The sequence below is a fragment of the Canis lupus genome, chromosome 35 (assembly GCF_003254725.2).
Source record: "Canis lupus dingo isolate Sandy chromosome 35, ASM325472v2, whole genome shotgun sequence".
Classification (NCBI taxonomy): domain Eukaryota; kingdom Metazoa; phylum Chordata; class Mammalia; order Carnivora; family Canidae; genus Canis; species Canis lupus.
In genome coordinates, this window is record NC_064277.1 from 4871949 (window position 1) to 4884727 (window position 12779).

General features: G+C 39.7%; 1 long non-coding RNA gene across 1 annotated transcript in view; it reads right to left on the minus strand.

The window, feature by feature from the left end:
- Nucleotides 1-6571: 6571 nt before the first annotated feature.
- Nucleotides 6572-12779, minus strand: part of LOC112658990 (uncharacterized) — a 54485-nt gene continuing 48277 nt past the window's right edge. Inside the window, exon 4 of the long non-coding RNA XR_007408503.1 lies at nt 6572-6698. This is a non-coding gene — a long non-coding RNA (uncharacterized LOC112658990). The remainder of the gene's footprint in view (nt 6699-12779) is intronic.

Here is a 12779-nt window from a genome sequence, read left to right on the forward strand (position 1 = left end):
GAGTAGAGATGAAAAGCAATCTCTCTAGTGACTTGTAAGGGCACACTAATCCCATTCTGAGACCTCCGCCCTCATGACCTCATGTATTCCCAATCCCTCCCAAAGGCTCCACCTTCAAATGCCATCACATTGGAAGGCAGGGTTTCAACATAGGCATCTGGGGCAGGGTGATGGGTGTTAGTGGGAGACAGACACAAACATCTAGTCCACAACATGGGCAAAGAGCATTGACATGGTCTACTACAGAAGGAATAGAAAACTCTAAGTATCTCACAGCATCATCCAGAACTCATTCATTTACTCATTCATTTGGTTGAGCAGGTTCCAGAACACAAAACTGGGTTAAGACAGACCTGAACCACCTAGTATCTCACAATCTGGCAGAGCTCATAGGGTGCCCAGGTGGCTCAGTCTGTTAAGCATCTGCCTGTGGCTCAAGTCATGATCCCAGGGTCCTGGGAGCGAGCTCCTTGTCAGGCTCCCTGCTCAGTGGGGAGCCACTCATCGCTCTCCCTCTGCCCCTCTCCCCCACCTGCTCATGTTCTCTCTCTCTCTCAAATAAATAAAGTCTTTAAAAAAAAAAAAAAGTAAAGCTATCCTTGCCATCAACTGCAACACGGGCTGAGCTCTCTGTATGTACCCGTCACTGAGGAAGCAGTGTGCAGTCATGGTTGTGCCTTGTGCTTTAGAGGTGAACAACTCCTGGCCCCACTCTGGCTATTGTATAACCCCTTTTTAAAAATAGGGATAAGAGTAAAATAAGAGTATTTACAGAGTGGTGGGGAAGATGAATGAAAGGAAGTTATGCTAGAGAACCATTTTTAAACACAGTGCTCTGGCACATGGGCGAGTGTTGTAAGTGTTGACAATTGTCGGTCATTTTTTTAGTGAAGGCGCAAGAGTAATTATCCACCTAACCGAGGACGGAAGAAGGGACAGACCATAGGGACAGGAGATCTGACGACTTTAGCTGGGGTGACATGGCAAGGGCAAAACTTTGTTTCTCAGAGCTATTTATGATGTGTGTTCTTCATGCTTAATCTGGGACACTGGGCAGGGCTGGAGGGAAGCCACACAGCCTGACAGGTGGCTGCTACTCCACATCAATGGTCTGCAAACTCAAATTGGATGCACAGTACAGTCTGCCAACCCTCCTGTGTTTCTCTAGCTACACCTACTTCTTAAACACCATTACCTGCTCTAGATGTCCTCAATCTTAGCTGCCATGAAACGACCTGGATTTTTTTCTATATCTCTGGCCACTGTTGTTATTTTTTTTAAATAAAATACCTCCCATATCCAATAGGCATATATAACACATATGTGTATATAGCACAGATCTATACAGTTTTTAAAGATAATAAAATAAACATGCATGTGCTTGCCACCCAAATTAAAAATAAGTAAAACATCATGACTATATTTGAGGTATCTATGTTCCCCTAATTGTATCTCCTTCCTTCCACCCAGAAGATTACCATTATCCTAAAATTCATGTTTTTCATCCCCCTTCTTTTCTTCTAGTGTATATTATCTAATATGACTATAATAGTTATCTAATGCTCTGTAACAGATTACCCCAAAACTTAGCAGCTTAAAACAATAAACATTTATTACTGCACAGGTTCTGTGGTCAGAAATTTGGGAGAACCCTCACTGTGTGGTTCTGAATCCATGAAGTGGTGGTCAAGACTTCTACCAAGGTGGGGGTCATCTGAAGGCTTGACTGGGGCTGCAGATATATTTTCAAGATGGTGCTCCCACATGGCTGTTGGCAAGAGACATTAGGTCCTTGCCACATGGACTCTTTATTGGGTTATCTGAGTGTCTTCAGAACATGACATGTGGATTCTCCTAGAGCAAGTGATCCAAGAGAAGGCAAGAAGGAAACCTCACTGTCTTTTATGACTTAACATCAAAAGTCACATACTACCACTTATGCTAAATTCTATTCATTAGAAGTGAATTGTTAAGTTCAACCCATATTCAAGGGGAGGGGAATTATGCTCTATCTTTTGAAAGGAGTATCAAAATGCAAAAATTGTTATATGTGTGTGTGTATACCTCAACTATATATGTTCTTTTTTTAATCTTTACCTAAATGGAATCACATTTTAAGTGTTCTTCTGTAGTTTGCAATTCAATTCAATTTGATTCAACCTTATATCCTTATATTTTTGAAGTCCATTCATATTGACACATTGTTTGGCAGGCCTGTCATAACAAAAGACCACACACTGTGTCGCTTAAACAACAGAAATCTATTTTTTCACAGTTGTAGAAGCTAGACGTTCAAGATCAAGGAATTTTATAAACACAATTCAATCCATAACATACATAGAGCTGTAGTTTGTTGATTTTCACTGCTCTATAGTATCCTATCATGTGAATAGACGAAAACGTATTTTCTATTCTACTATTAACAGATATTTTGCTTATTTTCAGGTTTTCTGTTGTCATAAGCAATACTGCCACACGCCTCCTACCACCTTTAATCATGTAAAATATATGCATTTCCATATTTGCTAAGTTAATGCCAATTCTTTTCCAAAGTGATTGCACTAATTTGCTCCCCCTCCAGCAGCAGACCAGAGTTCTCATTGCTCCACATTCTGCCAGTATTTGGTATTGTCAATCTTTCTAAATTTGTTCATTTCATGGGTGAGAAATGGTATCTTCTGTGGCTCTAATTAACATTTCCCAGATTGTCAACAAGGTTGAGGATCTCTTTATTTCTTTTTCTTTAAGATTTTGTTCATTTATTTAAGAGAAAGAGAGAGAGCTCACATACATGCACAATCAAGGGGCGGGTGGGGGGGAGAATTGGGGGGAAGGAGAGGGACAAGCAGATTCCAGTCTGAGCACAGAGCCCAACACAGGGCTCCATCCCTCAACCCTGGGATCACGGCCTGAGCTGAAACCAAGAGTCAGAAACTTAACCAACTGAGCTAGCCAGGTGCCCCGATCTCTTCATTCCTAATGAAATGCTTTTCCATTTCTTTTGCCTATAAATCAGTTGGGTTGTTCATTTTTTTCCTTATTGATTTGTCCAAGTTCTTAACAAAATGGTATTGCAAATGTTTCCTACCAGCTGTGGCTTGTCTTTTTACTTTCTCTTGCCACATTTCATAAGTCTTAGTTCTTATTCTTTTGCCCATCTCTTGTTTGTATTTCTCTTAGGCCCAATGCCCTCCTCGTTCTACATACCGTCCTTAATTGACCAAACCCATGAATAAACTTTTCACCGGCATATGCTCATAAATCCTAAATCTGTTCCTTCAAAACAGCTCTCCTGAACATCTTAAAGTTCACTGATCTCTCCATGCTTTTTCTATCTTGTGAACTTTTGCACACTCTAACCACTTTTGGTAAAATCGCATCACCTACTCCTTGCCTCCACTTCTCCATACTCTTTTAATCGCTAACTCCTACCAACCTTCAAGTCTCGATTCTCAGGTCTCAGCTAAGGGACTTTACACTGTGCTCCCATAGTGCTGCCTGATTGCCCCACCATCACACTCAGCACACCAGATTGTGATTATCTTTTTACTTGGCTGTCTCCCAGACCAGACTATGAATCCTCATGACATGGAACCTAGTACCATGTCTGTACACACTTGACATGCAATAAATACTTAGTGGATTAATTCATTAATTTCCATGGGTTACAAATTATGCTTACCTGACATGTATGCAAATCATTTCTATTTTAAAACATGTCCATACCTTGTATGGATTAATCATCCAAATAAAGTTGAAATAACCTCTGAGCCCTGGTCTCCCAAAAAGATGTATTCTAAACATGCAAAACAATAGGTAAGGTCGATCAACAGCCTCTGTTCAGCCAAGACCGCAAACTTACGAAGGGAAAATCCAGACAGAATTTTCTGGTATCCCATCAGGATTTCATCATGGACCTTTGTCCCTCCCTAACCTTGACCATACACGTTCTCTCCCCTTCAGAGAGAAACGGGAACAGAGAATTGTCTAACCTGGTCACACCTGGGAAGGTGGGAGTTCTTAACACACCCAAGGAGAAACTAAACAAATTAAAGGATGACGATACTACTTGGCAATGAGTCAGGGGTATGGTTTCCCTGAAGTCACTTGTTTGGCATCGCTACGTGTATGGTCAAAGTCAGAAATGTCAGCTTTGTGCTGAATGAACAGCTGCGGGGCATTAAAGGGTTGTTGATGGGATATTTTAATGAATGAGTTGAACTCTTTTTTTATTTCATTTTCTGGTCCAAACGTTGTAAGCTGAACAGATTTGCTATTTTGTTTTCCTTTTCTCAGAGGTAAATCCTTCCAAGCAACCTTCTCTTAACTAGGTATCAGTCAGTAACTTCTCAGTTTCTCCAATGCAGGGTTTCTCAACCTCAGCACTGTTGACATTTTAGTGCAGATCATTCTTTGCTGTTGAGAGACTGTCCTGTGTACTGTAGAATGTTTAGCAGCTTCTTTGATTCACTAGATGCTAGGAGCACTCTGCCCACAAACTGTGACAACCAAAAGTAACTCCAGACATTGTCTCTGGGATCTAGAGTCTAGAGATATTTTGATTTCCGGACACTGTCTAAGGTTGCCTTATCTTTAATCCCCTTCCTATAAGAGGGGGGGTCAATAAATATTTTTAGCCCTTCTCAGATGTCCTAGGGAACAACAATAAAGAGGAGGCATAAGCCTGTTATATTGAATGATTGAAAATTATTCTCTTCTCGTAAATTCAGCCTTGGTTCACATTTTACCATTGAGGTCACATTTTCTAACCTCACTCAAAAGTACGGAGTGATTCTCATTAACCGGAAGTTCACATTTCTAAGCCACATATCCGAGGACCCTTACAACCTGTGTTTGGAAACTTGAGGAGAGTTATGCTAAGCAGAGAAAGAGGTTGGACATTTTGAACGCGAGGAATGGCATTGGCAAAGCTGTGCTAAGGCAAAGGAGAAAGGAAGGTTCAGAGGTGCACAGAGTAGCCTTCCTTGATCTCACCGGCCCATGAGCTGATGCCGGCCCCTGAATTCCTGCAATGTGTGTTTCTACCTCCTTTATCACAGCTAATTTACACTGCTTTGTACTGCCAGTCATTTTCATTTTTGTATTGTATTCATAATGTTGTCCCAATTCAATGGTGAATTTCTAAAGGACAGTAACAGCATCTGGCGTGAAAGTGTGCACAGCGCAGGTGCTTGAAAAGTATAAATGGAACAATTGATTGCTCGGAGACCAGGGGAGGGGTGCCTGAGTGACACAGTTGGGTTATGGTCACCTCTGGGATGAAAAAGACTGATTAAACTTAGTTGTAAGTCACTTATGCTGATCAACAGCCAAGGAAATAATAAAGAGCTTTAGCAGCATTCCTCAAAATTTAATTTGAAAACAAGTCCATCGGTTCGATTATTGAACACAGTCTGGTGGTACTGAAGTAGTTCTCACACTCAATGATAAAAAGAGTCTTTTTTCCTATGTAGAAGACCGGACCAAATGAATGCCTGCAGCTGGGTCACATGTGTATTGCTGTTCTAATCTAGACTCAAGTTCAGATTGAGGCCAATGTCATTTCATCCAGGCCCCAGTCTGTCATCCTCCCACACATAACAGCCTATGAGTCTGTTATTTTGTAATCTTGCGATGACCTTTGGAATCACCTCTTTTTATTTGAGGAAGGCCGCTGTAGAGCAAGGGAAGCTGATTGTAAATGCTGTATTCAGCGACCTAGGCCAAGTTCATCTTCACAATGTCCTATCATATCATTAACAGACATGAAATAATTGCTGCACGTTGGCATTCTGTCGGCAAAGAGTCATGTGGATCGACATCAGTGGAACAGGATGGGAGGTCCCTGGGATGAGGCAAATTCCACCCTCCACTAATATCCTCTGGGTCTGCCTTTATTCCAGTGCCTTCCTTGAACTCATTATGGTCCTCTCCAATCTCATTATCTTGGGTTCAACTCCTTCACCTAGCACAGTCCCTCCTCACAATTATGGTGCATCAAGACATTTGAGAGTGAGCCAGTCTCCCTTTAGAATACATTAGTGCTTTTTAAAAAGTAAATAAATATAATTGTTTACTTTGTCAAACAAATTAAAAATGATGAAGATAGGGATCCCTGTGGCGCAGCGGTTTGGCGCCTGCCTTTGGCCCAGGGCGCGATCCTGGAGACCCGGGATCGAATCCCACGTCGGCCTCCCGGTGCATGGAGCCTGCTTCTCCCTCTGCCTGTGTCTCTGCCTCTCTCTCTCTCACTGTGTGCCTATCATAAATAAATAAAAATTAAAAAAAAATGATGAAGATAGGGGAAAGAGTGATAGAAAGAAAACACAAAGAGAGTTTTAAGGGAAATCTGTTGAAAACTTTGGGTGGAATGACACGCATTCTTCCAATAACTTTTGTGTGTGTGTCAAAAACAGATCTGAGATATTTTACAATAAATGATATGTGAACTATAAAAAATATTTAAGAACAAGAGATGAGGCATGAAAAGAGCGAAAACTCTAAGAAAACCCAGGTAAAAGGAAATGTCTCAGTCCAGACAGGTTGCTATAATAAAACATCATAGATCAGATGGCTTATAAACAGCAGAAGTTTATTATCTACAGTTTTGAAGGCTAGAGACGTCCACGATCATGGCACCTGCAGATTCAGTGTCTGCTTAAGGTCCACTTCCTGGTTGATAGAAGGCCATCTTCTCACTATGGTAGAAGGGATGAGGATGCTCTCTGAGATCTCTTTTATAATGACACTAATCCCATTTACAAAGACCCTCATGATCTACTAACCCCTCAAAGGCCCCCCCCTCCAAATACCATGGCATTGGGCTTAGCATTCAACACATGGGTTCTGGGGACACAGACATTCTGTCTGTAGCAGGAAGCACAAATCCTTGCTCCATCATACCAATCGGGGCACACAGGGAAAGCTGATGGGCCCCATTAGAACTTCCTAACCCTGTCCAGAGGGAGGGAGCATTTTAAAAATCGGTTATCTGACCAGACCCAAACTTACTAAATCAGAGTCTCTAGGTGTTAAGCCCAAGTAGCTGTCTACTAAGAGTAAACATCAAGAAAGACAATTTTTTACAGAGACACATGCAAAGTCTATGAAAGCATTTAGAAATCAACAAGGAAAATTCAAGTCAATGCAACTCAGGATTACCAACACCTGACAATAATAGCTCACATGCTATGTGGAGCTCTGAATTTTCCAAACTGCTCAAGTAGGAAAAACAGAGATAGACAAATGAATGGGCAGTGACCAAGAGTCATTCACTATGAGAAGAAGAACCAGGGTAGATGAAGATGGGAGGGTTCTGGAAGCACAGAGAAGGGGGCAAATGGGTGGAAAGTGGGTCTGGAACCAGAACACCAGGCTAGCACTTAGTAGGTACTTCCTAAATTTTAGCCCCCATCTCTTTACAAGATCTCTCTCTGTGAAACTACTTCACAACACTGGAACCTGTTTTCAATGAACTAAAAACAAAGTATGGGGGTAAGTCAAATCTACCAGCATTTCTTTATATATATATAGAAATATATATATATCTCAAGGATATATAAAAAGGACCACAGTAAGTATCATGGGAACTGACTGGAGCAGGAGACCAAACACTGACTTCAAAGCTATCCAGAGCAGGGTTCCCTTTACTGTCCTCAGGACCCTGGGCAAAGTCAGTAAATAAATATGAGTCTAGTTCCTCATCTGCAAAACAGAGAAAATAGTCCCCAATACCATTCTTGTTGAAAATATCTATTAATAGGTGTGTCTTCCCACTGGAATGTGAGCTATTTGACGGCAGGAGCAATGTCAGATTTATGTCTGTATTTTTAGAGCGTGGCACATAGTAGGACTATATATATGTTGAACTGAACTAAACTGTTAATTACCAGGATGTCATAATGAATAAATGAAATAAAGTATATAAAGTGAAAAAAGAAAAGAAAAAGAAAGACAATCTTTTTCTTGTCTCTGCGGCAAATTTATGACATGGTTTCTTAAAGGTCACTAGGCAATGAAATGTACCATGTTCAACAACAGTGCTCATCACATGGCTATTCCTCACATTGATCTTCAATAAAGGTAGAGGAGGGACATAAGGCTACATCACAGCCTGTGAAAGAACTTTTTACTCTGGATGCAGCCTCATGCTCATCTCCTCTGACCGAGCATCAGGACTACAATAGAGGAAGGCAGGTGTGGAATATACCCTGGGCTTCTTCTCTTCCCAGACTTGTAGCAAGGAGCAAATATATAAGACCATACACACAGTAAGTGCCCAATAAATACTAGCAATTGTTAATATCATTATTCTCAAAGATCAGTGTTGTTGCTGGACTTTGGCAGGAGCTGAACATTTAAGATAAGTCACAAGAAAAACAACCCCTGCTTCTACTACACCTCCCTTGTAGAACCACTCACTAGCACGGAGCAGTCTCAAGTGCTCAGTGTACTTCATGCACTAATTTTCACAACTAGCCTGTGTGGAAGTACTATGATTATACCCATTTTATAGATGGAAAGACCGAGGAACAAACACATTAAATGTCGTGGTATGTGGCAGATCTCAATGTCCAACTTCAGGCTATCGGACTCCCAGTTATATGCTCTTAACCACCAGGTTTTATACCTCTGCCAGACGGTACCAACACAGGTCGCTGATTGAGATGGGAAACACATGCTCCAGGTATTCAGAGGCAGATGTCCAAGGTAAAGTTTGTTCTGAAAATTAAAGCCTGAGCCACAACCGGCTGTATCACAATTACCCGTATATCTCACTTCCCAAAAAGCAGCTTTGAATGAGGTCAGATGCCAAACACACGCACAAGTTTTGCTCCTATGTTGTCCTTTGGGAACTGGATCTGCCACCCATCTACATATTTAATGGAAAACCTATCAGAAATCTCAGCTAATCCCCCAGAATCTGAATCACCAGATAATCTCATCAACTCTCCCCTTTGCTCAGAACACAACCCGTGACATCTTTTTTTGGAAATTTTCTTAACTATTTTCAAAAGGGGCGTCATCCCAGAAGTCATTTCTTTTAAGTTTCTCATTCAAGTGAGTGTAAAGGTTGAGAATGAAATACTTACTAGTTGTGATAAACTTGAGCCTAACCAAGAAGTATTCATAAACTCACCCTGGAGATGACAAAGGATCTCCTGGGTGGTTCCACACTTTGCTGGTCCATCCTAAAATAAAAGCCAACCAGCAGCACAGACACATTTTGTTGATGTTAATGCACACCACCTTGAAAGGACTTGGTACCTAGATTGCTTTTATTTACGTTCACAAGGACCAGTCTGTTAACAGAGGGAGCATCCAGATAGAACTAATATCCCCTAGAATCCTCCTCTGCCCGGAGGTTGTCAACTTAGGGAGAATGATGATGTTTTTAAGGCCATACTAAGGTGAGATGTGAAAGCATTTGAAATTCTGGACCTCTCCTGGCAGCTGCTGGACACCAGACTGGAAGAGTCCTTGGAAGAAGCAAACCTGCCTGGGGACGCAGGAAGCCAAGCTGCTCCAGCAGCAGCTGGAGCCAAAGCCAGCCACTCCCCACCCCCTCCCAGCTCCGGGAAGAAGCACGAACTCCCGAAAGAAAGGGGCAAAGGGAAAACGTGGAGGGGTGGAATTCAGGAAGGGAGCTGTGGAGAGAGCCCCCATGGGCCAGAACGGGAGAGAAAGGTTACAATTGAGTGCGGCATTGGTTTTAGAAATAACTTTAGGAATAACTGAAAAGCAAAGCTCCAATGCCATCTTGGGGTGTGAGATAAAGCCAAACTCTCTTTTTAAACTCTATTTATAAATATGTTTGATTAAAATGGTTTTGACAGCACTAATGTCCTCAGCAGGTCATATTCATGACTGTAAAGACCAGCAGGGAAATCTGTCATTTAAAATGAGCACATTTTCTCTAATCCAAAAATACTTTGACTACCAGGTCCAGAGAAAACCAAGGAACACACCTTCTGTATGGAAACCAGATGCAAATTTTAGGACACAAGCGTGTCATTGAGCTGCTGTCAACCATAAGGGAGATTTCAGAGGATTTAGGAAGAAATGGTCACTAGAAATCACCATGGAGTAAGTCATTCAAACTCTTTTGATAAAGAAGGGCTTATTTTTCATATAGTTATGTTAAAATCATATTCTTTTTTAGGTTATGAAAGTAGTATCTCTTCATTATTTTTTAAAAAGCACTAAAAATATCAATAAATAGGTCAATGTCTCACACCATGATCCCAACCCTTAGTGATGACCACCATTAACCATTTGATAGATATTTCTTGATATTTTTCTCTGCATTTATACTATTTTACAGATATATATAGATCATACAGTTGCAGCCTGATTCTTAGTGATTCATGTCACTGAAAAGGTGATCTCTAAAGTAAATTAATTTTTAAGTAATTTCAATTTAACTTCGATGTTCACATATGCATGCTTTTTTTTTTTGAAACTGAGCATTCCACTAGGAAAGCTTAACATCCTCATTTTTGATAGTGAGCCAATGTTGCTGTTCTCATATACAAAAAATAGAAGGCATGAATCATTAAATAATCTCATAGTTATTTGTATAGTTAACAAAAACAATCATACTATTAAGCAATTATTGAGTCCATACTAACCCCCAGGTACTGTAATAAACATCTTACATATGTTAACTCTTAAGAACAGCCCTATGAGGAAGGCAGTAATATCCTGTTTCAGATAGAGAAAAAGAGGCTCAGATAAATTAAATAATGCTCCCAAGGTCATGCAGCAAGTAATTGTAGCATAGTCTGTATTCAAAACTATTCAAACCAAAATCACTATGTTCCATCCTGCTACCTACCATTCAAGTAATCAGGTTATAGTTATGAAAATACTCAGATAAATAAATCAGCGTACTTAAAATTGTTTTGTGATGTGACTATATATGTTATGGAATTATTAGTGGAAGTAATAAGTTTAGAGTCCACCCTCTGGCACTTATCACCAGGGTGACCTTGAAGAAATCCTTTAACCTAAACTCAGCTACAAAGGGAAGATACTATCTATCATAACACGGCGAGGCTAACATGAGGATATGAAATTTCTCTTTGTAAACTGTAAAGAGCTATCTAATAATATTATGTTTGGATATATTTATGTGGCAAACAGAAGCTTGATCATAGCAGGCTTTCTAACTTCACCTTTATGAGTCTCTCAGAATAAAAACAAATGAAGAATTGTTTTTAACTTCAATGGAAATCAAAAGCATGTTTTAGCAATATTCTGAGTCAGAGTTATACACCTTGAGAGTAGTTCTGTACCCCTTCCTGAGACTCTGAGCTGCTTCCCTCAACTTATTCACACTGTTTTGCCTTTACCCGGGATGTCAGCATCAAGAGCAGTGGTCATAAAAAGGCAGGGGGAGAGAAAAAAAAAAAAAAAAAAGGCGGGGGGGCGGCGGAGGGGGATCAGTAGTGTTTCCAACCTTGTTATTTCCCAGCCATGCTTTTCCCTATTCGATAATAAAGTGTTAAATTAATTTTTATTTTATCAATATAATGCATGCATATATTTTAAAAGTCAAACTTAATCCAAAAAACCCTTTGTGAATAGTCTCCTACATAACTCCCCACTTTCACCTCCTAAATACTACCATTTTCAAATTATTTATCTCTTTCTTCCAGTATTTACTCTCACATTTCAAAGTGACATGCTTATCCTACAATTTATTGACTAATCCACATTAATCTATTATTGAATTCTTATTATGAAAATTAAGATAAAGTTTCATAAACTATCTCTCCACTTTCTTTATCTTTCAAATAGGGATCCATAATAATTTTTAATTATGTGGTTTTGAGTCAATATTAAGCTAATATGACTACTATTGTCAAGACAAAAAGCAAACCATGACTACTATTTTCTCTCTTTTAAAAAAACAGAAAATGGCAAACAATAGAGAAAAATAATGAAACCAAAAGTTAGTTCTTTGAGATGAATGAAATTGTTAAGACACTAACTAGACTGCCAAGAAAACAACAAATTGTCAATACCAGGAATTAAAAAGGGAACATTACTATAGATTCTATAAATATGAAATGCATGTAAAGAAACAGTGTGAACAACTATATGCCAGCAAACTTGACAAATCAGGTAATTGGTTGCATTCATTAAAAAGTACAGATTACCAAAACTAATACAAGAAATAATAAAAGGTGGGGATCCCTGGGTGGCTCAGTGGTTTGGCGCCTGCCTTCGGCCCAGGGCGTGATCCTGGAGTCCCAGGATTAAGTCCCGTATGGGCTCCCTGTGTGGGGCCTGCTTCTCCCTCTGCCTGTGTCTCTGCCTCTCTCTCTCTCTCTCTGTGTGTGTGTGTGTGTCTCTCATGAATAAATAAATAAAATCTTTAAAAAATAAATAAATAAAAGGTATGAACAGGCTTATATCTCTTAAAGAAATGGCATTGTAGTTTAAAAACCTTTATATAAATAAATATTCAGGTCTGACAAATCCTATCAAATATCTAAGAAAGAAATAATACTAACCCTACCCAAATACTTTCAGAAAATAGAAAAGGAGGAACATTTCCATCTCATTTTATGAGGCCAACATTACCCTGGTTCAAAAAAAACATTATAAAAAATAAAACTATGACTAATATTCTTCATGAAAATAAAGACAAAAATTCTTTACAATATGTTGACAAAACAAACAAACAATATTTTAAAAGGATAACACATCATGTCCATCATATTCAAGCAGGACTTATCCCAGGAATTCAAAGTTAGTTTGACATTTGAAAA